Source organism: Chinchilla lanigera, unplaced genomic scaffold (genome assembly GCF_000276665.1).
Source record: "Chinchilla lanigera isolate Chin_1 unplaced genomic scaffold, ChiLan1.0 scaffold00002, whole genome shotgun sequence".
Lineage (NCBI taxonomy): Eukaryota > Metazoa > Chordata > Mammalia > Rodentia > Chinchillidae > Chinchilla > Chinchilla lanigera.
The window spans coordinates 21,438,014-21,465,016 of NW_004955403.1; the positions used below are offsets into that span (position 1 = coordinate 21,438,014).

At 37.4% G+C, this 27,003-nt stretch overlaps 1 pseudogene; it reads right to left on the reverse strand.

Moving 5' to 3' along the window:
• Window positions 1–329: 329 nt before the first annotated feature.
• Window positions 330–26,615, reverse strand: LOC102007176 (annotated as a pseudogene).
• Between the last annotated feature and the right edge of the window lie 388 nt (window positions 26,616–27,003).

A 27,003-nucleotide genomic window follows, 5' to 3' on the forward strand; every position in this document is an offset into this window, starting at 1 on the left:
ACAATTACCAAAACAGTAACAGAGGGTGTTCATGCTTCTGTGGAAACTCTGATTTGCTCTTCTAGTTTCCTTGCCAAAAATTTGCCTACACTTGTCATGGCTATTATATTTCTTTTCCTGGCAGTAGCACCTCCCCATGCAAGGGGTCCACTCCCGCACATGTACATCTTCTAGACACGAGTGGGAAGTCCACCTGCACCACTAGGCAGATCACATTCATTGTTTTCCTTTAATACACACTATTACCGATGGCATCAAATGGCAGTCTTTGCAATGAAGCAGAAAAATGTAAGAAGCTCAGATTTCAAAGTGAAATTTTCCAAGGATTCTCAGTGCAGTTTTAAGGATTCACAGTCATATATCTCTTCCTCTTCACTTCCTCTACACTCTTCCCACAGCACTGTCAGGAAGATATTCTTTAGATCTTGTGAGTTGTGCACACAAGTAGTTTTCCCAAGCCGGTGGCATATTTCATTAAAACTGAAGTTACTGAATCTTACTGCAGGAGATTTTACTTCAAACATCATGCAAGTTTTGTGCTCAAATTTATACGGGTTTATCATGTCCCATACCCAGATCTCTGCCACAACTTATGTAAAACCAGATAACTTATAGTAACTAGCAACTGTAGAAACTGAATTAAGATTACAAACTGTCCCAAAGGCTCCCCCCAACAGCCTTCAGGAAGTCCTTAGTTTATGAGAAAATATGCAACATCATGCTGAATATGGCCATTAAATCTTGGTTTCTATGAATGGCAAAATACAACCTATTTTTCCTATTGTTATAAGATTTCCTCAAGTCATATCTCAAGTCTAAATAAAACCACATCAACATCAGTGCAATATAATAGCCACTTACTCTGAATCATAAATTTTTCCATTAATCCTCCCAGATTAATGAATCACTGATGGTCTACCAAAAACATCAGTTCAACAAATCATTTGTGGGTCCACCAGCCTTCATAGACACCTTACATCAGGATGAAATTGTCACATTCTTAAAACCTCAATTGCAGTGTTAATTCTTCTGATAATCTACATGTTATAAGTGAGGACTGTGTCTGGCTGTCCACGCTACACAATAGATGTTCACATATGGGAGGAAGCCTTTGCGGCTTGATTCCCTATGTCCCTAGTGCTGAAAGCCCACAGGACAGGTGGAAAGAGTAAACAGCCATTCTGGGTGGCTTTCCACATAGCCACAACTGTAGCAGTCATGTGGGATAAAAGGCCAGCACCCTGGGCAGCATGGGAGAGCACAGAGAAGGATCTGGGCACCAAAAGCTTCTTGGCCTTCATGTGGACAGTGTGTCTCTGGCCCCCAAAGTGCAGGCTGTAGGACAGCCAGCCTGGAGGACTCATGCCTCTGCCAGTGCCAGTTACCCGCAAAGGAATCACCACTTCTGGGGTCTGGAGTATTGGGAGTGTCCAGTCTGGGGCCATCCAGAAAGGAAGAGAAATACACAGCCAGAGCCACTAGGGAGCGACCCTCACATGCATAGGGCCTCACCCACAGTCATCATGAATTATGAGAGAGAGCACAGTGGGAGTGGGCAGAAATCTGCTGGCCTATCTTCCCCTTTGCCTTGGTGGAGTGCAGCACCGACCTTTTATGGTCTGCATTTCATCAGAGTCATGCATCAGAGCAGCAGAACTGCAAGGAAAAAGTAAAAGAAGAGAAGAAACAAATGTGGTGCTACCAGCACGCCAGGGTGGAGGGGAAAACCTGGGGCTGCGTAAAATGGATTAGTGTTTGCTCGAGACATGCCTCTATCTGGTGCACTGGATTTGCATTTTAGTGCTGGTGAGGCAGAGCAGACTGTGGGTGTGCACAGGAGTGACAGCTGGATGTAGGTCAAAACCAACGAGTTTAGACGAAGGCCACGTGGGTTTATAGTGCGCCCCTCTACATATGTACATATGTACGTGTGGACATTTCCACAAGTACCTAAAGCAGAGTATCCTAAAGGTAAAATGAACATTATTCTTTGGCTTAGGGAATTTTGATTTATAGATAGTGACACAGAATATGAAGCAATAGTGTTTCCTTTTTATTTCAGGTGATAAATTATTTAGTCACATTATTCAGGGAAGATAATTAAAAATACATATGTTATTTTTCTCATGAACCTTAATATGTACTTTCCTGCAATAAATTGTTGCTTGTCCTGTCTTCCTTTAATTCTGCCAACTACAGAGTGTCAGAGCATCAGTTCTCCTTCAAAAGCATTAGTGTCAACTGTGGCAGATTCCTTTGTTCTATAAAATAAGCAATAGCAGAGTTGGAGAAAGGAGTACCCCAGGTTACAGATAGATATTCTTCAAACATGTTCATAATCATGCTATTAAGAAAATAGTATTTTTAAAGCCTTCTGGCAATATGAAATGAAAGGGACATCTAACTTCCTTGGAGAATAACAGCTGTAGATGGGAAAATACTGGAAGCAAAACAATGTGCCTTCATAAACGAAGCCTTAAAAAGGAGGAGGGAATCTCTAGGGGGAAAGTAATAGTTTTTTACTGGAGCAAAGGCATCCAAATCCCTGCTGGTTCCAGATTATAAGGGAACCAGCTCCCAAGGGTCATCTTCAAATGCATTTTATTCATCTCATTAATACAAATAAAAAAAAAAAACCTCAGTGAAGCAAATGTACTGTTACATATTTGTGAGAATGAAATACCAGCACAGTGCCTGGTGGTAAATGCTGATTTGTTGCTTTGTTCTTAAATAAACCAACACAACCAAACACCACGCAGATACTGAGCTGCACATGTGAGAAACATAAAGGAATGTTGCCTACTTAAATAATAAGTTAATGGTCTGGAGTACAATTTACACAGAATGTTTGAGGTTAAAAACTCACCTTAAGAATGTGTAAAATCACATTTGAAATTTTACATGTAAGATGTCTACCATATTTACCTCCTGAAAATATCCAGTTTTTGTGAGATAATTGCAGTAATGCGATTAAGCACTCAGACCAGCAGAGAAGAAAGAGCGGAAGAAAGCAACACATGTGATGCAAGATCTAAAATGCACTGAACAAATACCAGCAGGGAGTCCAGATATGAAAGACAACAGACACAGCACCCACCATGTGTTGAACCCAGGGCCTAGTTCTTCCTAAATTGTCTTTTCATCTTGATTCTATTGTGTTTGACCTCTTCTCTATATTAACATTTTTCTGTAACTTATGGAATCTGCCTTTCCTGAAAAGTAACAACAGTCTCTCTCTGTCAATATTTCATGATAGGGAACTTCCTTTTCTTAATCAATTTTATAAAAACTTGTGTCTCCACAATGTGAAGCACAATGCAAGAGACTATTTCTATGCTCAGAATCTCCATCTACTGTGCAAATCAGATGTTCAGTGACAATTTCCTTTGATTGCTTAAACTACTTTGACACCTTTAAACTACCAGCTATTCCATAACTTGTAAATACTTTTTATTCTTCCTTTAACTTAGTCATCACATCTCTCTTCTTTCCTTGTTTTCCCACTTTTCAAATTCCCACCATTTCGCTGCCATCCCTACAACCTAGCTCTAGACCTCATCAGTTCAACCACTGTGGACCAAACTGCTCACCCCAATGTAGTTTAAGGCTCTTTCCTGCCGCTGTCATTCCTGCAACACACCGCTAACACCTCCTGGAAAATCAGTCACAGTGTTTAATTAGAGGGAGGGCAAGTGGAGAAACACACAGAATTAAGACAAGGTAGCCTGACTTCTCAGCCTTAAGGCTGGAGTCATAAATAGGTATTTTTTCTATGCTCTTAAGCTCTGAGTGCTTAATCGCTTTTCTGGTGGAAGTAGCCCAGTTCAGTACAATGCCTCATGAAAAACCAGATTTGCAAGTTTTAGAGGCTGTCAAAAGTGAATCATATTACTCATGCATGGTAATGAAGATGATCCATTATCATAAATTACATGCTTTTATAGCAGAAGAGGGTTATAGGTAGGTGGTGATGATAATGATGATGATGGCAACTTTGACATTGGCCATGTGAGCTAAAGTTTGTGTGACAGTGAAATGGAGCAAGAATCAACTGATACAGACAAGGAATATAGACCTCCTTGAGTCAGGTGACAAAGAAAGCAGCAATCTAAGTACATATTTGACTAGTCAAAATGCTGCAAAATGGCCACACAACCAAATGGAATGATCCAACTTTAGAACTAGGTCCAAAAATATAGTAAGGATCTCGGCAGGGGTGCTGTGAACTACACAAAGGCTGAGATGCAAGCAAAATATTCTGTATGCACTAATGGTCATATTAAAAATGTATGTATTATAATGTCTCAGTAGCTAAACTGAAAGCATTCATAGATCTGCTGCACTTAGCAGGAAATTTTCATGATGATTGTAGAAATGTAAAAGCTACATGGGAAAGCAATGCACCAAAATATCGCCTAAACTTTCATGCTCTTGGAGATGTGAAGACTTATTATGCTTTCAATTTAGACATTTGTCCTAGAAGTCAGCCATCAGGTCCTTATTTGTATAGTAATAAGCTGAATGATTTTGTAAACAGACTTGTTGCTCCCATCTGGCAAATGTGACATTTGATTGGTTTACCAGTTTCTAATTGAAGTTGCAATTGCTAACAGAGCAGAAGTTGACTTGCATAAGGTACAAGAACTGTATGCAGAAATAATACAAAAATTTCAAATGAAATGTTCCAATTTCAAAAAAGAGAATTGTATAGTACAATCTTTTGATTTCTGAAAGACATAACACTGGCCTCATACATGGCAAAGGAAAACAAACTGTGATAGCTGATGTCAACATGTCACCATGATGGAAATATTGATAGAGAAAGCTCAACAAAATGCAAGCTTGAGATAGAAACTTTCTACAAAAACAAAGGCAGAGTAGATGTTGTTGATGAGTTATGCAGCAAATATGATGTCACTTGAAACACAAATCATTGGGCAATTGATCCTAAACTCGTGTTACATAAATAGTTTGGTAGTTTACAAAGATAATAATAAGCACAAAATATCATGAAGAGATTTTCTTGGAGGGTTGGAACTGGAGCTCATGAAAGATCATTTATGGGAGAGGAAAAAACAAAATGTGTTTGCTCAGGGAATTATGCAAAAAAATTGTGGGACACACTGGTGAGCTGACAGATAAACAGGCAAGGGCAACACCACGAAGATATACTGCAACAACAGGAAAACAAAAAAGATGTCAGTTGTGCCCTAAATGAAATGACAGGAAAACAAAACACATGTGCTATCTATGTAAGGAATGCTTGTGTGTGGAACATGCAGTTATCACGTGTGAAGACTGTCTTGGATGTGATTAGTTGAAGCAAAGCTTATTTCTGTGGCAGACTTTTGTTTGTCTTAACATTACAGTTCACATAGGTTTTTATTTTTGATGTATCTTTAGATTTTGTAAGCAAGTAAACAGCTGATGTGTAAATGTTGATGTCTATTAAGCACTCATTGCATATTTCATATTTTATTTTACTTATATCTTATTTCCCTGCTGAGCATGTGGACAATATAACAGGAAGTTCCTGACAAAACAAGAAGAGAGATGACAAGCCTGCCACATAAGAAGGGACATCTAAGCACACATGCTGTCAATATTAGTGATATGTGTGCATGGAACATTCCATTGTCATGAGGAAAGACTGTCTTGGGTGTGACTTTGAAGCAAAGCTCATTTTTCTAGTAGAGTTCTCTTGGGATTTTTATTGTAGCTCATATGGGAATTTATTTCTGAGGCATCTTTTAAGGTTTGTAAGCAAGTGCACAGCTGATGTGAAAATGTTGATGCCTATTTTACGTGCGCAATACATATACCAGAATTTAATACTTTATTTTATGGTATTTTATGTTCTTGTTAACTACACACGTATCATAGAATAATAACCTCCTGACAAAAGAGCAGACCAGTGAGGTGTGAAGTATGTCCTACAAAGAGGCCAAGAAAACAAAATACATGTGCTGTTAGTGTAAGCAGTGTGTGGGCTCATGGAATGTGGTGTTGCATTTGTGCAGACGGCTTTACATGTGATAACTGAAGTAAAGATTTTCTTTTTGTAAAGTGCTGTGGTGGATTGATTCACGGTCAACTTGTAACACCCAGCTGAACTTAATGGCTCTGGGAGTGGAAGGCCCACCTGAGGATGTTGCCAACAGCAGAGAAAAGGAGGGGAAGACGATGTGCTGCTGCTGTTGCTGCTCCTGGGGAAACTTGTCATGCTGGTTTTCCTGATATGAACTTAGCTATTCTCAATGTCAGAGGAGTTCAGGTCCGTGCTGCTGCTGAGGATGGCTATGGTTCTGGAGGAGCTCTGTCCTTATCTTAAGTATCACTTCCTGCCTTGAGTGCAGATGTTTCAGCCTGGTGGCACATATCCTTCACCTTGCTGGAACAGACATTGTAGCATCCACTACTGGCCTTTGAGTCTTCCCCTGCAGATCCACTGTGCAGACTCCAGTGAGACATTGTTGTGGGCTCTAGGGCTTCCAGTTGGACTCGTGCAGGACATTGCCATGGGATCCAGGCCCTCAGGTGGAATTTTTGGGTCTCTAATGCATGGATAGACCTCTTGTACTCTTTGCATTTGACTTTTTGGATGAATATTATAAAATAATCTTATTAATTATGTGTCCTGCATTAAATCTATTCCCTTATAAACCCTAACTACAACAAATGCTATTGGTACTTTCATTGTTGTTCATATGAGAATGTTTGGGTTGTTCTGTTTTAGACTTAGTACACCAAAAAGTAGTGAATTTTGAAAACTTTGATGCTTTCATGTAAACTAAATAAATATTAAAAACTCAATACTTTACTTTAGTAATATTTTTCCTGTTATGTACTCATTACTTAATATAATAAAACTCATAAAATTAAAAATTCATCAATAGAAATATTCAGAGAATAAATGTGGTTCTGACAGACCTATGTTTCTGTGCCTTTATGACAAAATTAGTGTTATACTCCTATTACGAGCTTCTCAGTCTACAGAACATGGCAACTTGCTACAATTCCACCTTACTCTGGCTCCCTCTTCTCATCTAAAATTTGTTCTACTTAGTTTTCAATGTGAATAAATTTGAGCCTTTTACAGTCAATGTGCTCCTGTAACTGTTCAATACAAATAAATCTGAATTCTTTATATTTCTCATATCCTGAGTGGCCATTTTACCTGCTGTAATTTTGCTCACACTGTTACCTAGATCTTAGATCACTTTCTCAACACTATGACATATGGGAAATGCAAAGTATTTCAAGTTCCAGAAAAATATTCTCATTAATTTATACCATATGCTGAGGAATTTAAGCATCATTAATTATCTGATCTCTCTAAGATCAGTGAATAACTCAGACATTTCACGGCCACACATACATGTGCTCCACCTATTACAGTGGATTCTTGTGAACAAGGAGAGGAGAAAGCAAAATTTATGAGAAGATGAGTAAAACAACAGGATGGAGGTAAATTTTGTAGGTAAATTGAAAAGCTGAACGGCTGAAAAAAAATCTGTCCAAGACTCCATTTAAATGGCTTGTTGGTGTAAACCATGGAAAGAATGTTATACATTGAGTTTGGTAAGATCTGCAAGTTTGATATCTGCCAGTGTCATTCCATTGCCCTCTACTTAGTAAGTTCACTTCTGCATGTTTTTCTTCACTTGACTTTTTCCCCAACTTTCATTACAACCAACTCTTAAAGGATCAAAATTTATCCAATGGCTTTAATCTGTATATTAATTTGCTAAGGCTGCCAACACAAAGTAATGATAAATGAGTGGCTTAAACAACATAACTTTATTGTCTCACAACTCTAGAGGCTAGAAGTTCAATATCACAGTATTTTGTGGAAACACTATGAAGTTACTAAGAAATGATTTATTTCAGGCTTCTCTCTAGTGTCTGACCATTTGCTAGATTGAGGTAGCATAATTCTACTCCTTTTCTGCTCTTTGTCCTGTCTCTTAAATCTCTCCTCTTTACAGGGACTACTATTTCTAACAGATAATGTAGATGCTTAGTTAAAATTATCACAAGATATAAAGTCATTATACATGATTAAAGGTTTATCAGGAAGTTATATGAGAATTATAAATATAAATATACCCCATATCAGCTCACCCAAATATGAGGAATATATTTACATATTCATAATGGAAAAATAGCAGCACAACAGCAGTAGGAGTTGTCAATACCCCACTTTCCATAGCAGACTGAACATCCAGACAGGTCAATGAGCAAATAAAGCTACAGATTTGAACAACACTGTAGAACAATTTTGCCAGAACTTATTATATATTTTATAAAGAACTAGAAAAGAGGAATTTGAAGAGTCTGAAAGCAAAAGAAATAATAAATGTTTAAAGAGATAAAATGCTAGTTACCCTGTTTTTTTCATTACACATTGTAAATATATGTATCAGTTTAACACACTGTACCTCAGACAGATGTACAATTATTGTCAAAATTAAACAATAATGTGAATAAAAAAATAAAATTATTTTATTTAAAAATGAAGAGAGAAAAATATAAAGTGTGAATTAACTAAAATACAATGTTAACTTTATTGTGCTGATAAAATGACAGAGTAAATGGGGTTTTATAATCAAATTATTTACAGGTCCAATTTTTCAAATTAGAATTTTGATTAAGAATGTTACATTGGTTTTTGTCTATTTATGAAATATTAAGTATTATATCTCTTATAAGTGTGAGGAGCAGCTAAAGCTGGAGATTGACCACACATGCAGGACTGGAACAAGACCATCCTGAGAACAAAGAGTACCTAAGGTGAGCCACAGGAACAAGGTGCTCCAGCTCTGAGAAGATCTGAGGTCCTCCAGCCCTGAGGCTGCCATACAAGCAGATTGTTATGTAGAAGGGTGTCACACAGCATCAACTGGCAGAATGTATAAGAATCTATAAATAAATGCAGTGCTGTGGTTGAGCACTTGTTTCTTCCCATCTGGAGAGAGGGCTCCACCTGACCTCAGCTTGCTGTATTCTGACTCATCTTTATTTCTCCATCCTCCCACCTTTCTTCCCCCTGGGAACTTTGAGAGCTGTGTTGGACATGACGTAGAAGTAGTTAATTTCCCATTATTACATTCACTTTTTATTTTATTAGCCAGTAACCAGGCCCACTAATACTATGACAGCTAAACCTCTTTTTCCCCCTGAGTTACAGAGCAGTATATTTAAAGCCTAGCTGGAACATATCTGTACAGGGAGTGCTTATTACTCTCTACAAGTCAACTAAAATAGCTATTACCTTGAAAATTAAAGAAAGTCTATAATTGAATGTATTAATTTTTTCCAGAAATAGAAAAGCTAATAAAATTTATTTCTCAAAAGAGCAGTTAACACTCCCCAAACAGAAAATCTTTGTCAAATCTTGGTCAAGTTTTCATAAATCAATGAACTTTACAGCAACATTTGTATAGCAAATGTTGATTAATTAAAGAACATTACAACAATATCATTAATACCATCAGATTTTTCAGAGGAGCATCCCTGAGAAAGTATTGCAATTCTATGAATTTTCTTATGACTCTGGCCGTATAGTTGTATTTCCAGTTGACAGAGAATTGTGGGAGAATCCCAGCTAACAGACATGAGATCCAGGCCTCCCAGACATACAGCTGCAGAAGGTGAACTGTGCCAAGAATGCGAATGAAGTGGATTCATTCCCAAGTGACCTGTCAGGTTAGACAGTGGTCTGAAGAACATCTTGATTACAGCCTTGTGAGACTTAGAGTATAAAAGCCAGGAAATCTGTGCCAAATACCCAGTTCATTGCAATGCAGAGATCCTATACTTGTGCTGGTTTAAATTACTAGTTTTGGGATGATATTATTAAAAAGAACAATCAATAATTATTGTACACTTTAAGAAATATCTTTTTTCTTAGCCTTACTTAAGAATCTTGAAAGGATAATCTTGTTATCTGAAATGTTCATAGACTAATCCTTTTATAAAAAATTACCTAGTCTCTACCGGGTTTGGATTTCTTTTTCATTGTAAAACTCTTAGCTATATCACTAAAAGAGACTCAAAACTTCCCACAGGGGAATACTTATGACAATTTATGATATATAAGTGAGGAAACAGGATAGACAGAATGTGGTTCTCAATAATATTTACCTATAAAGAAAACCTCTGATTCTATAAAATGTTTGATGCTAATCTTATATTTGAAGGCAGGTACTGCCTGTACCAATGACTGCAAGATTTAAAGTAAAAGAAATAATTGCAATTGTCCTATTAATATGCAATGCTGCTTTCAGAATGTTAAAGATTTTGCTTTGACTTTCCTAAAAATCCCTCAAGCTACCTCAGTAGATAATCCAAAAGAAGATGCTCTTATTAAAGGTGATATTGGTGATCTAAAGGCTAAACATGATGAAAGCTTTTAAGGCACTATTAAGAGTATCTGAAAAGCATATACTTAGTGAACTCCATAGGACCCTAAATTAGCCAATCCATAAAAACCAGAGAAAACAAACAGTTGATTTGATAGTTAAAACAGAGATGTTTAGTCTTAATGCTATTGACACTTTGATTTAGAGTATTCTTTGCTGTGCCAGGGTTTCTACTTCATTATAAAATATTTAGCAGAATTTTTAGCCTCTAGCACAAAGATTTTCAAATGTTACCAAATGTCCCCTGATTAGTAAAATTACCTCCAGTTGAGAGCCACTTATGTAGAAATAAGTTTGAGAATCAAAGTCAGACTTTGTTTTTAAAGACAAGTACTGGTCTACTTAATTAACTCAAATTTACTATTACATATCACCAAATGTTTTATAACTGAAACACCAAGACTTTTATTATTTGAGAACTGTAGTGGATTGATAACTGATGGTCGACTTGTAACCCCCAGCTGAACTGAGTGAGTGGTGCTGGGTGTGGGAGGCCCACCTGAGGACTGTTGCCAGCAGCATAAGAGGCAGACCTGGAGAAGAAGCAAGGCTGTTGGGAGCTGAGGCGAACTGTGGGGAGCTGGCTTTCCTGATGAACTTGGCTGTTTTCATCCTCCGAGGAGCTCGGGACCTCACTGGCTTCAGTTCACTTTGGAGAGCTCTGGTCCTCACTTTGAGCATCGCTTCCTGGTCCTGGAGGGGAAGATGGTGCACTGATGGCCTCCAGGAAAAGCTTGCTGCATTGGCTTCCCTGATGGGAACTCGGCCATCCTGATCATCGGAGGAGCTCGGGACCTCACTGTTGCCGACGATGGCTGTGGTACCTTTTGGGGGAGCTCTGGTTCTTCTGAGCATTACTTCCTGGCTCCAGTGCAGATCCCTCAGCCTGCTAGCACAGGTCCTTCTTCCTGCTGGCACAGACTTTGTAGATTCATGGGAGGCATTGTTATGAGCTCTGGGTATTCAGCTCAACTCATGTAGGACATTGTTGTGGGATCCAGGCCCTCAGCTGGATTCCTTGGTCTTAGTGTGTGGACAGATTTCCTGCACTCTTTTGTATACTGTTCTTTGGGTGACTTATAAATAATCATATAAAGTATGTGTCCTGTATTATATTGTTCCCCTTGCAAAATAAGCCCCAAATCAACACAAGAACCATTTAGAGGACCTGTTATCCTGGCTTCTCTGCAAAAATGAATGTGTAATTCTGGTTGAGGTTCTCAAGGAATTTATAACTGAGTCGAGGAAGCCAGATATTCTTAGATGACTAGAGGGTGATATACTTAATGCTAAGTGACACATGAATGGGTCAAATAACATGGAGTGAGTGTTCCAGGTAAAGCAAATCAAACATTAAAATGAGCTTCAAAAAAGTGGACTTTTAAATATCCTTTGTAAAATCAGATGGGATTTTCAGAGTATGTAATAAGGAGAAATGCATTTTGAAGAGTGAGATTATCTATGAAAGGATACTGATCCTGAGATATTCAAAGAGGACTAAAGGAATGTCAAGTAGATTCTAGTATGGTGACTACTTTATAAGTATGTAATTACACTGCGTCCTTGAAGAGAATGCCACTCTCTGCTGACCAAACAAGCTGACAGGTTGAATAATTCATTATTGGTGAGCATGACTTATGTGATTCATTCCCAAGAGACCAAATAATTTTCAGTGTTTTGGCAAACAAAATTTGAGTATATGAGACTAGAGTCTCTAAGTTTGTTAATTACATGCAATTCTTTGTGAAGCCTGCTTTCACTCAGTGTAGAAGTTCAGATATAACATGACCCGCACAATCTCACATTTAAAATTGGACCCTGGTCAGTAGGGGTGGCTCACTTCGAGAATGCCTTGGAAGTTGTGTTCTGATCCCGGCTCCTCTATTTGCTCTGCTTCCAGGAGTCACAGGTTGAACAGCTCTTCTCTGCCTGCCCTTCCACCATGCATTTCTGCCATGGACTCAGCTGACTTTGGATTGAACCCACTGGAAACTGTGAACCAAATAAACCTCTCCTCCCTGAAGCTATGAGTACCGGGTATCTTGTCCCAGTAGCAAGAAAGTGACAAACACACTCAGATAGCTCTTTTGTGGACATGGACAATGCTTACCTTAAAGTTTAAATAAAAACTTTCTTCCCAGGTTCTGGTGGAGATTTGGTAGAATATATATAAAACTCTGCGTGACCATAACATTGGCCTATGTTCCTCTGTCCTTGGTAGTTATAACTCTTTGGAGTATTAAGAAATGACAACATCTATGTTGAATGATGGACTTGAGAAATTTCTGAGCAGCATGAGGGACCCTCAAGCCTATATGAGGCCTCTATTCTTTATCCTCAGATCAACAGCCCAGCTAAATCAATAAAAAATCTGGAATATTTTCTGGTAGGTAAGAGAATTGTAAAATGAATTCTACCAACAAACTAGGTCCATATTTACCAAGAGGAACATTGTTTGTATTTTGGATGGATGATTCTTTATTATACAAGACTATCCTGGGAATGTCAAAGCATTTGTTGGCTTTTATCCATCTATGTCTTTTGCAGCTCCAAATCATTGTGACTTCAACTCCCTCTGCCACCGCATTATTTTATGGTGTTCTGGTTCTAAAAACCATCACTTTTGAAATCACTAAATTGAAAGTTTAGATTGGAATAAGGGAATGACATAAATGGTCTCCACTGGGAAATTGTCTGTAGTTTTAAATTTTTTTAGCTCCTCTTAGTACCTGGTTTTCCTGCTGGCAGAACAGTGTGGCAGGAAAGGGTAATAAATATCCATTCTGATTACTGCAAATTTTCCTGATAATTCCTGAGTGATGTGTCGTCAGCTGGCGAGAGACTGGCTTCATGTGGGTTGGAGAGAACACGGAAAGGTCTAAATGCAGGAAGCAGGGCCTCAGCTAACAGTCCAGTGTTGCAATCATTTCTGGAAGGAAATAAGGCAGAGGGAGACTTCAGTTTCAGCAGAAGGGGGACACTGAACACCGAGGTGAATGCTCGGGGCCAGAAGCAAGAAGGAGCCCACGGACAAAGACCGCGGTGCAAGGCCAGTGGGAGCTCTCTCGGTGCGGATTCCGCGATTCTTCACTCTCTTGCTGTGCTGGAGGCAGCCAGCTATCCGAAGGGTGATGTGTACTTTTTCTGACTCACTTCCCTGGGAGAGCAGCCTCTGAAATCAGAGTGTGGACGAGGTCCACAGGTGGAAATACGAGGAACTTGAGGATTTTCGAACTAAGTGAGCCTAGTGTCAGCTCCCGGCTTTCAGCTACCCAGACACACAGAGCATAGCAGAAGCTGAATGTAGCTGGGCCTGGGGAGCTGCTGCAGAGGGAACCCTAAAAGCTGCAGCTGATGGTCAACTTAGAGCCTGCTGTAATTTTTGTTTCCCTTAGGCATGGGGCAGTAGAGGCATTGCCTGGCCAACCTCATGGAAAAGGCCAACACACAGAGAAGGCAAACCCAGAAGATCAGCAGCTCAAAGGAGAGATGATAGAATAGGCAAAGAGTACCAGTCCCATGAAAAGCTCACAGATCTTGTAAACTGCAAAATCAGCATGGAGTTTTGCTCTGAAAGTGCCTTCTCCTGCACAGCAGGCTAAAGTAGGAGAATAAATCTGCCATGTTTGGGAGGATGTAATCTGGGGCCACCTTGGCCAGGGGTTGGTTGTTGGGGTCTGAGCCACAGAATAACTATAAAACAACTTCACTTTAGGCTTTCCAGTGTTACCCTACCACACTTTCTGGGTGAGAGAAACCACAAGAAACAGTTATATGGGCTGAACATAGAGCCCTGAGAGGTTAGGGTTCAGGCTAGGAAGCACATGGGGCACTCTCCTCCATGGTGAGAAGTCCATCCTGGACACTATGGAGGTGGCTGGACCTGAAAGTGCTGCCATTCAGTTCAGTGGTCTGCTTATGTCTTCGCCCCACTGCCAACATCCAGCACAGAGATGAGACCAGTGATCTGACTGCTCTCCCCATCCACCAAGTGAACAAAGACATGTGTTAGCTTGGACAGTTGCCACAACCTCGGGAATACTGATGAGGGGTACTGGGAGCAGAGGAGGCACTTCACAAATGCATAAGTTATAAAACTAGAGAAAACCATGATTTACTGGAGTCCAGAATTATAGGTCCTTTAAACAACTGATTCAAAAATACAGAGAAGTTGGGCATGGTGGCATATACCTCTAATCCCAGCATTCAGATGGCTGAGGCAGGAGGAGCACCACAAATTCCAGGTCAACCTAGGATATGTAATCAGTTCAAGGCTTGCCTGAAGCATAAAGTGAGATCCTGTCTCAAAAATCTGGAACAAAAAGAATAGTTTGACAAAATATTTTTAGACTCAGTTTTTTTGTTTATTTAATTGTTTAGGAGTTTGAGAGCTTTTTCTTTTTTCATATTTTTCATCTTTTAATTGTTTCTTATCTTTTTCTTCTTAGGTTTCTTTATTTTGGTCTCTTTTTACCTTTTTATTTGTTCTTTTCTGTTATGTTTATCTAATTCTGTTCTTGTCCTTTTGTTTTCTTTTTTTTTTTTTTTTTTTTGGTTTTTTTTCTCCGGTACCGGGAACCGAACTCACGACCTTGCGCTTGCCAGGCAGGCGCTTTTGCCGCTGAGCTAAATCCCCAGCCCCCCTTTTGTTTTCTATGGGATCCTTTATCTCACCTTTTTGTTCTTCTCGTATTCTACTGCTTAATTTCTCAAAATTTTACACTTTTCATTATTTCCCTACTCTGTCTGTATTTGCTAGTATTACCATTAAGCTCTATTAATTTAAAATAGTTAATTAAACCTATGTGATTAATTTTGAATCATTTTCTTTTGTTAGTGGAGGCAAAGTTGTTGCTCTTAGTAGATATTTACTATATGTCAATATTTGGCTTGTCTTACTGTTTATGTTATAGCATAGCTCTCTTTTCCATGGTTAAGGGTGGTCTTTTGTTGCTTATTGTGGTGTGTCAATGTCCAGTTTGTCCTTGATTTTTTTCTTTTTTTGTCTTTTTGAGACAGGATCTCAGTATGCAGTTCAGGCTGGTCTTGAGCTCACTTTGTAGCCCAGGCTGGTCTCAAGTTTGCAATGATCATCCTGCCTCAGTCTCCCAAGTGCTGGGATTATAGGTGTAGCCACCATGCCTGGCCATGTCTTTGATTCTTTTATTGTTGCTGATTTGGGAACTATTACCAGATAGCATAATCACTGCTATTTGTTTTTCTGTGCATGGAAATGTTTGGTTTGCCTTTGTGCCATTAAAATATTGCAGTATATTCCTAAGGAACATGGTACTTGGTCATTTGCACACTCCTTTCCCAAACTAAAGGAAGTGATTGGATCTTGGGGCACAAGCAGACACCTATTAGCCCTGCCTAGAGTGCATCACTGAGAAGCAGATCCTAACTAAAGAGATCTCCATACAAGCAACATAGTCATTCCACTATAATCAACCAATAAACAGCATAAAAGAAAGCAAGAGAAACAGACAAAGCAGTAAAATGCCTCCAAAAACTTCAAACTCTCCCGAAATTGATCCATAGGGCATTGAAGGAGAGGAAACAAAATATCTCACAGTTGAATTAGTTTGATGATAAAATAGGAACTAAAAAACAGATTAATAAAATACCAGGTTCAGGGATCATATAACTAAACTCATAATGGGCTTAAGAAACAAAATAATTGGGGCTGGGGATTTAGCTCAGCAGCTAAAGCACCTGCCTGGCAAGTGCAAGGTCATGAGTTTGGTTCCTGGTACCGGAGAAAAACAAACAAACAAAAAGAAACAAAATAACAAAATAATCTGCAAACTTATAGAAGACATTAATGAAAAGTTAATTGCAGTAAATAAAATTATATAAATAATGAATAACCAGTTTAGCAAAAATCTATTATCCATATAAAGATACTAAACTAGACTTCAGGTGATTAAGAAATTCCAAAATGTGGGGCTGGGGATTTAGCTCAGCGGCACAGCGCCTGCCTGGCAAGCGCAACGTCGTGAGTTCTATTCCTGGTACCGGAGAAAAACCAAAAAAAAAAGAAAAAAAGAAGAAATTCCAAAATGTATGGACATAGAAGCGACCAATCCAAGGACAAAGTATCAAAAATAGAGGATAAACCTGAACGGCAGTGATGAATTACTAAAAGATATATTCAAAATAACAAAAGAATACAAAAGGTGGATCAGATGGTCTCCATACAAGCTAGATGATACAAAGCTGACTGACTAACCTAATATTAATAAGAATTAGTGAACTATCAGAAAATAGTACAAATGCCATAAAAATCTGTTTACAGAAATAATAGGAGGAAATTTATAAACATGGAAAAGACTTTAACCTGCAGATAGATGAGGAATATAGAACACCATTTAGTATGATCAGAGGAGAATCCCTCCATAATATACCACAATCAGAATCCTGAAAGTCTAATACAAGGGCAGAATCTTAAAAGCTGTTATACACAAAAAGAATCGATTTGTGTTACATACATGCACCAACTCCCCACAAGGAATGTAATCATTCTGTACTATAAAGCTGTGATAACAAAAAGAGAAAAGAATCTGCTAGAGAAAATACATGAATCCTTTTGAAAGATAAGCCTATTAAAATCACAGTAGACTTAATACATAAAGTCATAAAGACCACCAGAGTTTGGAGTGAATTTTTCCAACCACTAAAAGAAAACAAGCTCTAATCCAGACTGATATACTCTGCCAAACTCTTTTTTCAAAATTGATAGAGAAATAAGGTATTCCCATTAAAAATAATGCAAGAAATCTATGATCATTAAGTCAACCACACATAAAAATTCTTAAGAGTATTTAAAAAAGAGACAATGAAGCCACAGTCTGATAGAATGATACACCAGCTGGGTGAGTGGTTAAGCAGAAGGAAAAAAATGAACTCAAAGAGGTAAAAATAATGTAATTACAGGAATAAATCAATACTTTTTAGTAATAACACTCAGTGTGAATGGCCTAAATTTCCCGATCAAAAAGGATTCAACAGAAAATAATATAATTCAGGAATAAGTCAATGCATTTGAGTAATAATACTTAGCATGAATGGCCTACATTCCCTAGGCTGGCCTCAGATTCACAGTGATACTTCTGCCTCAATTTCCCAAATCCTGAGATTACAATTATGTGCCACCATGTCCATATAGTTGGTGCTGTTTCTTGTCTAGCTGAGTTTCAATTAGAAAGTCCTTGCCTCTGTCTAGTTCATGCCTATTTTTATCTTCTATCAGATTCAGTGTTTCTGAATTTGTGTCTAGTCTTTGATCCATTTTAAGCTGATTTTAGTACACACTAAGATATACAATTCTATAGTCGTTCTTCTAAATGTGGATGAATATTTTTTCCAGCACCATTTGTTAAAAAGCCTATTATTTCTCCAGTGAATGTTTTTGACACTTTTGTCTAAAATCAGTTGGACGAAGGTGCCTACAATTCTCTTTTGCTGCCCCAATTCTGTACTGTTGATCTGCTTGTCTGTTCTTGTGCCACAACCATTTCATTTTATCATTGTGGCCTAGTAACATAACTTGCAACTTGGAATTGTGATTCTTCTTGTTTTTCTCTTGTTAGTCAGGATTTCATTCCCTATTCTGGGTCTCTTCTGGTTTCATAAAAAATTTAGAAATTTTTTCAAGTTCAATGAAGATTGCTATTGGCATTTTGATTGGGATAGCATTAAATTTATATATGCATTTTGGAAGTATGGGCATTTTGAAAATATTGGTTTTGTCTATCCAGGAACAGAGGATGTCTTGAACTTTTCTAATATCGTCTTCAATCTCATTTTTCAGATTAATTTTTTGTTATATGGGCCTTTGAGCTCCTTGATCAGGTTAATTTAAAAGTACTTACATTTTTTAGGGTAATGTGAATGGAATTATTTACCTAATTTCTTTCTCTATGGCTTCATAGTTCATAGCCAGAATTGTACCGATTTTTATGTATTGATTTTTGTATTCTGCCTCTTTGCTGATATTATTAGTTGTAAGGGTCTTTTGTGGAGAGGTTTTTGGTCTTCTAACGTAAAACATGATGCCAATTGCAAATAAGAATTTTTAAAAATTACATACAAACACACATACACACACACATTTCTTTTTTTGCCTGATTGCTCTGTTTAGGGTTTCAAAAAAATGTACTACATGGAATAGGAATAGCGAGTCAGTGCTTTTCTCTTGTTCTTGATTTTAGAGTAATTGCTTTCAATTTTTTCTCAATGTAGTATCATTTTAGCAATGAGTTTGTTATATATGACAATATGTTATATTTATCAGTTTGTGATAAGGTACTGTTATTTTAATCTTGAATATCAACATTTTTAAAACTCATGAATGCATGTTGGATTTTGTCAAGGAATTTGCCTGCATTGATTGCTACCCTCATGTTATTTTTTGTTTGTTTTGTTCATGTGATATATTACATTCATTGATTTATGTATGTTGAACCATCCTACATCCATGAAATGAAGCCAGTTCAGTCATGATTTTTAGTTGCATTCTGTTTGCCAATATTTTCTTTAAAAATTTGCATGTATATTTATTAAGGGATGAGCTTGTTGTTTTCTTTGTTTAGTCACTGTATGGTTTTGATACCAGGATAATTCTATCTGCCAGAAGTGGTCCAAAAATTGTCCTTCCCTCTTTTTTATGCTATGGAAGAGTCTGAGGAGTATTGACATTAGATCTTCCCTGAATTTCTGGTAGAATTCTGTGGTGCATTGATATTTTTTTTTTCTTTGCTTTTTTGGGTAGTTTGGCTAAGTGTTGTCAATCTTGTTTATTCTTTCAAAGAACTAACTCTTTGATTCAGTAATCCTTTTTTGCTCTCAATTTCATTAATTTACACTCAGTTGTCATAATACTTTTCTTCTGTTTTTAGACTTGGATGTTCTTGTTTTTCTAGGACTTTGAATACATCATTAAGCTGTTTTTTGGGGGGTTCTTCTACTTTTTTATTGTGGCCATTCACAGCTATAAACTTTCATTTTAGAAATGCTTTTTTTGGGTCCCATAGGTTTGGTATGGTGTACTTCTATCTTCATTTGATTCTAGGAGGGTTTTTAATTGCTTTCTTCCCTGATTTCCTTTGTGACCCATTGGTTATTTAACAATGAATTATTAAATCTCCATGTACCTGTGTAGTTTCTGTGACTTCTTTGCTATCGATATCAAGCTTCATTCCACTATGATTTGATAGTCTTTAGATTATTTAAACTCCTTTGTTTTTGTTTAAACATGCTTTATAACATAAGGCACGATCTATTTTAGAAAATGTTTTGTGTGCTGCTGAGAAAATGTACATTCTCATGTTTTTAGATGCAACAGTCTGTAGATACCTGTTAATTCCAGTTGTTCAATGATGTAGCTTAACTTTGATATTTCTGTGTTGAGGTTTTTATTTGGTTGACATATCTACTTGTGTGAGTAGGGCACCAAAGTTCCCTATTGTAACTGTATTGGTGTCTATCCATACTTTTATGTTGAGCAGATTTCACTTTATGAAGTTGGAGGTGCAAGCATTTTGTGCATAGATATGTGTTTAGGATTTTTGTCTGTCCCTGCTGAATTGTGCCCTTTGTTAGGATATAGTGGCCATCTTGTCACTTATGCTTGGTTTTGGTTTTCAGTCTGCTGTGTGTGGAGATAAGCTAGCTCCTTCTCTGGCTTCACAGTCTGGTTGTATGGAATACCATTTTCTATTTCACTTTCCGGCTAAGAGTTTTCTTTTGGATGAGGTGAATCTTGCAGGCAACAAAAGTGGTTGTTGGGTAAATTTACTTACTTTCTGTTTTTTTTTTTTTTTTTTTTTTTTTGTTTTTTTTCCGGTACCGGGAACCGAACTCACGACCTTGCGCTTGCCAGGCAGGCGCTTTGCTGCTGAGCTAAATCCCCAGCCCCCTTTACTTACTTTCATTCACTGCTTTCTCTGTTTTGTTCTTCCCTTCTTTCTGAGCCCTGTGCTTTCTTTCCCTCTGCCTCTTTCTTTTTCTCTTCCTCTGAATTCACAGTCTACTTGTCATCAGCAGCAATCCATTTTCTTTCTGGATTATTGAAAAGAAAAACAGTGTGGTTAAATTTTTCTTTTTATCCAATCTACCAATCTGTGTCCTTTGACTGAGGAGTTAAGACTATTAATGCTGAGAGACATTATTGTAAGATATTGACTGAATCCTATCATCGCATTGTTCTTCCAGTTATATGCTTTATTTTTTCCGCCTTTTTTTTTTTGTCTTTTTGAGACAGGGTCTCGCTATGCAGTTCAGACTGGCCTTGAGCACACTTTGTAGCCCAGGCTGGTCTCGAACTCACAACAATCCTCCTACCTCAGCCTCCCAAGTGCTGGGATTACAGGTGTGTGCCACCATGCCTGGCTATTTTTTCCCTTTTGTTGAACTGCTGTCTTGTTATATGCTTATCCATTAAATATTTTTACCCTATGCTACTTAAAGGTCATGTGTTTCTTTATGGTTTCTTAGTCATGGAAATTTTACTTTTTCCACAAATTTTGAAGACTAATTTTGCAAATTTTGCTGCAAGCTCTCCTGGCTTTTAAGTTTTGTCCTATGAAATTCCCTGTTATTTTCATAACCTTGGCTTTGTGGGATATTTGCTGTTTTTTTTTTTTTTTTTTTTTTTTTTTTTTCTCTAATAGCATTTGGTGTTCTCTTCTAATGTTCAATTTCTGGAATTTTGATTATAATGTGTTGAGGACATCTCTTTTATGGTTGGGGCTACATGGGTCTTATAAGTGTCTTCTATTTAAATATTGATTGAATTCTTTCTCTAGATTTGGAATGGTTTCTGCTTTGATTTTAGTGGATAAATTTCTTATACCTTTTCAGTTGTACAATTTTTATTCGATTCCTATAATTCTGAGGGTTTTCTTAGTCATTTGACAGTTGGATCCAGCTTCCATGATGTCTTGTTTTTAGGGATTCACTGACTTCATGACCTACTATATCTACTTTGTCTTCAAGGTTTGACATTATCCTTACATTTGTCCAACTTGTTACACCTGGGTTCTTCTTGATTTCTTTTCATAATTTATAATTCTTTATCAAAATGTTCATTCATAGAAATATGTTGTTTTTACAGTTTGCCTCAGTTGGGATTGTAAAAGTACTTTTCCAGATACTTTTTAAGTATCACCCCTTTTTTTTTGTTTATTTTCTGGTACTGGAAATCAAACTCATGACCTGGCACTTGCCAGACAGGCGCTGTGCCGCTGAGCTAAATCCTCAGCCCCTCAGACATCCTTTAAGCATTAAACTGTTTTTTACCATAGACAGAAAACATTAAGTCAAGTATATTTCTTGCAGAAAAGCAAAGGTTTTATTTTTTAACTGTAAGATCATACTCACTGATTTATTTATTTATCAGGTAGTCACATACAAATATTGTTCTAGTTTATAGCTAGACGTCTCCCGAGAGTTTCCTGTGCCCAGATGCAGGACCTCTGGAAGGCAATTAGATTATGGGGCCTGACAGTTGACCTTTCCAGTGATCTGGAAAGGTGTCTCTCCCTCCCCAGCTCCTAGCCTCCTCTTTTCTTCCTGGTCATCACGAGGTGAGCACTTTTCCCTCCACCACGGCCATGTGCCGGGCCATCCCATCACAGCCCACTATGGACTGAAACAGGAGCCAAAGTGAAGCTCTGTTCGTTTAAGTTGTGGGTATCAGGTGTGCGTTCCAGGGGTGAGCAAGTCACTAAATCAGACATGGTAGATAATATGTGACATTTCTTTGGATCATTAATATTAGTACTAACATGTTAATGTGTGGTTAATTCTTTTAGTAAACTTGATGTGACCACCTATGTGGATATAGAAATGGACTATAATCTCACTTCTGTATTAGAGATTTCCAAATATAATATATCATGGAAAAAATCATTAATTATTCCCTTTAATAGGAAAAAAGCCTAATATCTCCTAATATTCCATTTTCAAGTGGTACTTTTAAGAAAACTCTTAAGTACTCCTAATTGCCACCACATTTTTTGTCTCTTTAAAGTAAAAAAAGATGCTCTTCCTCTATAAAGTAGATACTAATGTAGCAATGCTCGCAAAAGCATACCCATCAAGAATATTCTTTTGAGATTAAAAAAATATATGTAGGAGGCAGACTCGCATTCCAAGGTGTCACAGTGCTAGACTGTGATTGTTGTCCTCTCAGCACCTAGCATAAAAGATACATAAGACACTCAGTAAACATGGCACTGAAGACTAAGTGGGAACAAGCACTAAGAGAACAGAGAAATAGATGCTTATGTTAAATGTGAAAATACTATGCAGAGTTGAAGCATAACAAGGTGTGGAGTCATCAGGGAGATGGTTTCAGGAGGTGGTGCTGGAGATACACGCTGAAGCTTAGGTGACTAAGAGATAAGAGAGGACTGGTGTTTCCACAAAGGAGGGCAGCAGGCATGTGATGACCCAGAGCTACTGCACACTTTTTCACAGAGAGTGCCCTGAACAAGGCCAGCTAGCACAGAGGTGGTGCTAACATCCAGTTGTATCCATAAAGAATTTTGATGATCCTGCCTCTTATCATTGGGTAACACTTGGCTTATTTTTCATCCAAACTCCATACTCACTTTATGCTTTATCCCCTTTAGTTTTTATATCCTTCATAATTTATTTATCTGCCAATTACAAAATATTTATGAAAATATCTTGCCTACTATGTACTGGACCTGCCTTATGATGCACTTATATCTTACATCTGTATATAAGATGAATTGAGTTTGTTGAGTTGGGTAGTAGCCTCAGGCAGGTTGTTAAAAATAGTAACAAGAACTATCACCCTGGACATCACAGTGGCTGCCTAAGGCTTGCCATTTCTAGCCTGATTTCCCATAAACTAGAACAGCTGTTTGTTTTTTTTCCACATGTCCGCAAAGATTTATCCTGCTGTCCCCTCATCCTCCTGCCTTCTCAGAGTAACGTCGGAAAAGAGTTGCTGTGAAGGACAGCAGAAGGGGCCCTGCGAATGTAAAAGTACTTCTTCCTGCAGAGACGGAGAACAGACCACAAGTAGTTTAACCACCGGGCGACTTTCCTTGATTGTCTCTTACAAGCTTCTGTTTTAGAGACTACAGACAGAGAGATTAATATAACACAGTGTTTCTTTTAAGAACGTTGAATATGATGGAGATAGTGTGTTTAACTGCGTTTTTCTTCACTTCATTCCGTTTTCACTTTCCCTTAGTGCCTATTGCAGTGCAGGGCAATTACACTCCTGTGGCGAGCTGGCGCAGGCACACAAGCAGCCCAATGCTCCTTCCACCCGCCTCTCTTTCCTGCTCCCTACTCCAGCTCCTCATCCCCTTCCCATCTGAAAGATAGCCCCGTATCTATCCTCTATCTTTTTTTTTTTCACTCTCCGTTTTTTGTTTTTTCCAGTATCGGGAATCGAACTCACGGCGTCGCGCTTGCCAGGCTTTCTCTGTGCTGTGAGCTAAATCCCCAGCCTTTTTTTTTTTTTTTCTTTTCTCTTCATTTGTATTTTAGATTTCTTATATAAGAGAAACCATACTGCATTTTAGCCTGTTGTCTGATTCTTTTAACATTATGATCTCAAGGTGCATCTATTTTCCTACAAAGACTCAAGTTTAATCTTTGTTTTGGCAGAGTGGTGCTCCATTGTGACTAAAACCCACATTTTCTTTATCCATTCATCTACAATCCATAGGCTACTTCCCAGACTTAGCTGTTATGAACAGAGCTGCTATAACATGGGTGTGCAGGTATTACTGCAGTATGGTGTATTTCACCCTTGCGCAAAGATACCGCCAAGGGAAATATCTGGGTCAAATAAGATTTCTAGTTTTAATTTTCTGAGTAATCACCATATGGATTTCCACAGTGGCTGCCTAAGTTTACACTCCTATCAGCAATGTAGAAAGGTTGCTTTTTCTCCCACAGCCTCATCCGCATTTTTTAATACTTGATTTTTGATTGATAATTATTTTCTCTGGAGTAAGCATCTCAGTGTTGTTTTAAATTGCATTTCTAAACTAAGCCACTGTTCTTTTACAATGAAATATGTACCAGAAAAATTTCACATTGATATATATGGTTTACTTTATATTTAAAAATAAAATTTAAGAAGTTTTAAAAAAATCATTCAAACTGGAAAAATATTTTGTCAAAATTAAAAATCTCTTTTCCCTCTTAAATTCCAGTTTAATAATAAAAGCATATCTTCCTAAGAGATAGCCTTATTTGGGGTTCTAATGTTATAATTTCATGTTAAAAACATTTCATGTCAGTTCCTGGTACCAGAGAAAAACCAAAAAAAAAAAAAAAAAAACATTTCATGTGGCTCATTTTTGATAATTTCAATTGTCTTTGGATATAAATTTAATTTGTCATCATAATTTCTTCAGTCTTCATTATGTTAAAGACAAAAGACATTAATTATGCTTGTGGACTTTAATTAAAACTTGAAGCACTCCCTCATACAATTGTCTAAGGCAAAGTGGCTTTAACTGAAGCAGACTGCACCTGTCTAAGGTGCGTATAGATCCCAAGCTCCTTGACAGTAAAAATTCCATTTGATTTGCATCTTCAAGAAGACCTACAGCTGTTGTTTGTCAGAGATGTTCACAATGTATTTGCTGAGCTGACCTCTGTAATGAACATAGTCCATAGATTTAAAACCTTCTCTGTTTACTAGATCAGTGTACCTTCTTCTAGTTTGTCCGCACTGAAATGATAGCTAACATACCCAGCAATTACTTGAAGTGTTATGTGAATCCCAGTTAGAACTACATTCATTAATGTCTCCAACAGCTAAAATCTGAGGAAAACAAAGTCTAAAGAGATACAAAGAATACACAGAGCTGTGCCATTAAAAAAGACAAATTATTTTATTTTGTTCCCCAGCTATTCTATTTGTCTATAAATATTGAATTCCATTAAAATCTTGAGTGTTATTTTTAAATGAACAAAATTTTTGTATACATGATTATACTCACTAATGGCAGAACAACTAGTTAAAATACAAAAATGAAATCAGTAATTTGTGTTGTGTATTTATTTCTCTTGCTTAATTATCTTTGAGGTAATAGTTTAATTTATTTACACTTAGCATTCAAAGTTGGTCACTAAAGCAATTTTAATTTTAACTCCATAAAGCAGATTTAGTGCTACAAATGTTAAGGATGCAAATATTTCCTAAAGTATTGTCCACAGAGAATTGGATTTGCTTTATATCTACAAGAACAGCTCACAATAATGTGAATATTTAATCCTAATTATAGGAGATGCTTAAAAAACTACACACTTCACAGTTTTATGGACATTATACAAATCTCACAGTACTATGTGATGCAATGACAAACCTAACACCCTCCAAAGGATTTTGGAAATTAGCATTTAAAAGAAAAGCCATTCCCTAAGCAGCAGATGAATAGCTAAAGGAGCAGTTAATATTCCACATAGCTATACCTCATAGCTTTCATATTTAATTCAAAAAAGTACACATTGAGTTTTATGCCATCTGGCAATTAAAAACATTTAATTTTGGTAACCAAAGCAAACTCCATATGTAACCAAAAAATTTGAAGAAGTGAAATCAATGCTAAAGGCACAAATAATTTTTTTCTTGCAGGGATAAAATATATAAGAAAATACCTCTTTTTATAGAGTTTTAAAGGTTATAGAATTGTCTCTCTCTCTAGGACTTGGGGGTCTTAAGGTCTTGCAATGGGCTCCTGGATTAGAGTTCTAAGTTCTGGTTTAAACACTGTAAAGTCTGTGACCATCTTGGCTGCTTCCATACACGTCTGGCCTGGGCAGGTGATAACCAGTCCAATGTCCTAGAGCTTGGCGTCCTAACGTTAGGTCCCTGATCCTTCTTGCTTCTTTCAGGATCTTGTTTTTCTCTTAATTATGAGATTTCCCTGGTCATGCTCCCTTTAACATGGGGTTCTCCATTTGAAATACATACATGGATGAAATATTTTCTAGGAGCCTTGCTTCACCAACGGACTCTAGTTTTTTCAAGTTCATTACAAAAATATTTCTTAAATATTTCTTCTGTAATTTGTAAACAACCTCGGCCTTCCCATTCCCACAGTTTTTGGTGTTTTGTTCTAATCCTAGCATGACTGGTTCACAAGAAAATTTGTTTCTTTTATAGATATGACCATAAAAGTGAGGCATCATTCGCAGAGTTTTAAAAGCAGTGGTGATTTTCCTCAGCTTATTGCTTTGCTTCTTTTTCCATTAAGTTTATCAAAATGTCCTACCTGTTGCTCTGTATTAAGGAGAAGGAAGAGACATGTTTTTCTATCTGAGGACAAATCAGAAATTGCAGATGAATGTATAAACTGAGGCTGTGCTATGAAAAGGAATTATGATAAAACCATTTAATCCTTTAATCATTTTTGGCCTCTGAAAATATCAGTGTTTTGTATATGATTATTTGAGCATGTTTTATTTTTTCACATTGCTGGCATAAAAATTTGAGTTCCACTAAGTGTCTTGCCGACTTCCCAGTCCTGGAGATGTGGAATTGGAGAGGTGTGAAGTTAGCGTCAACCTTGTAAGT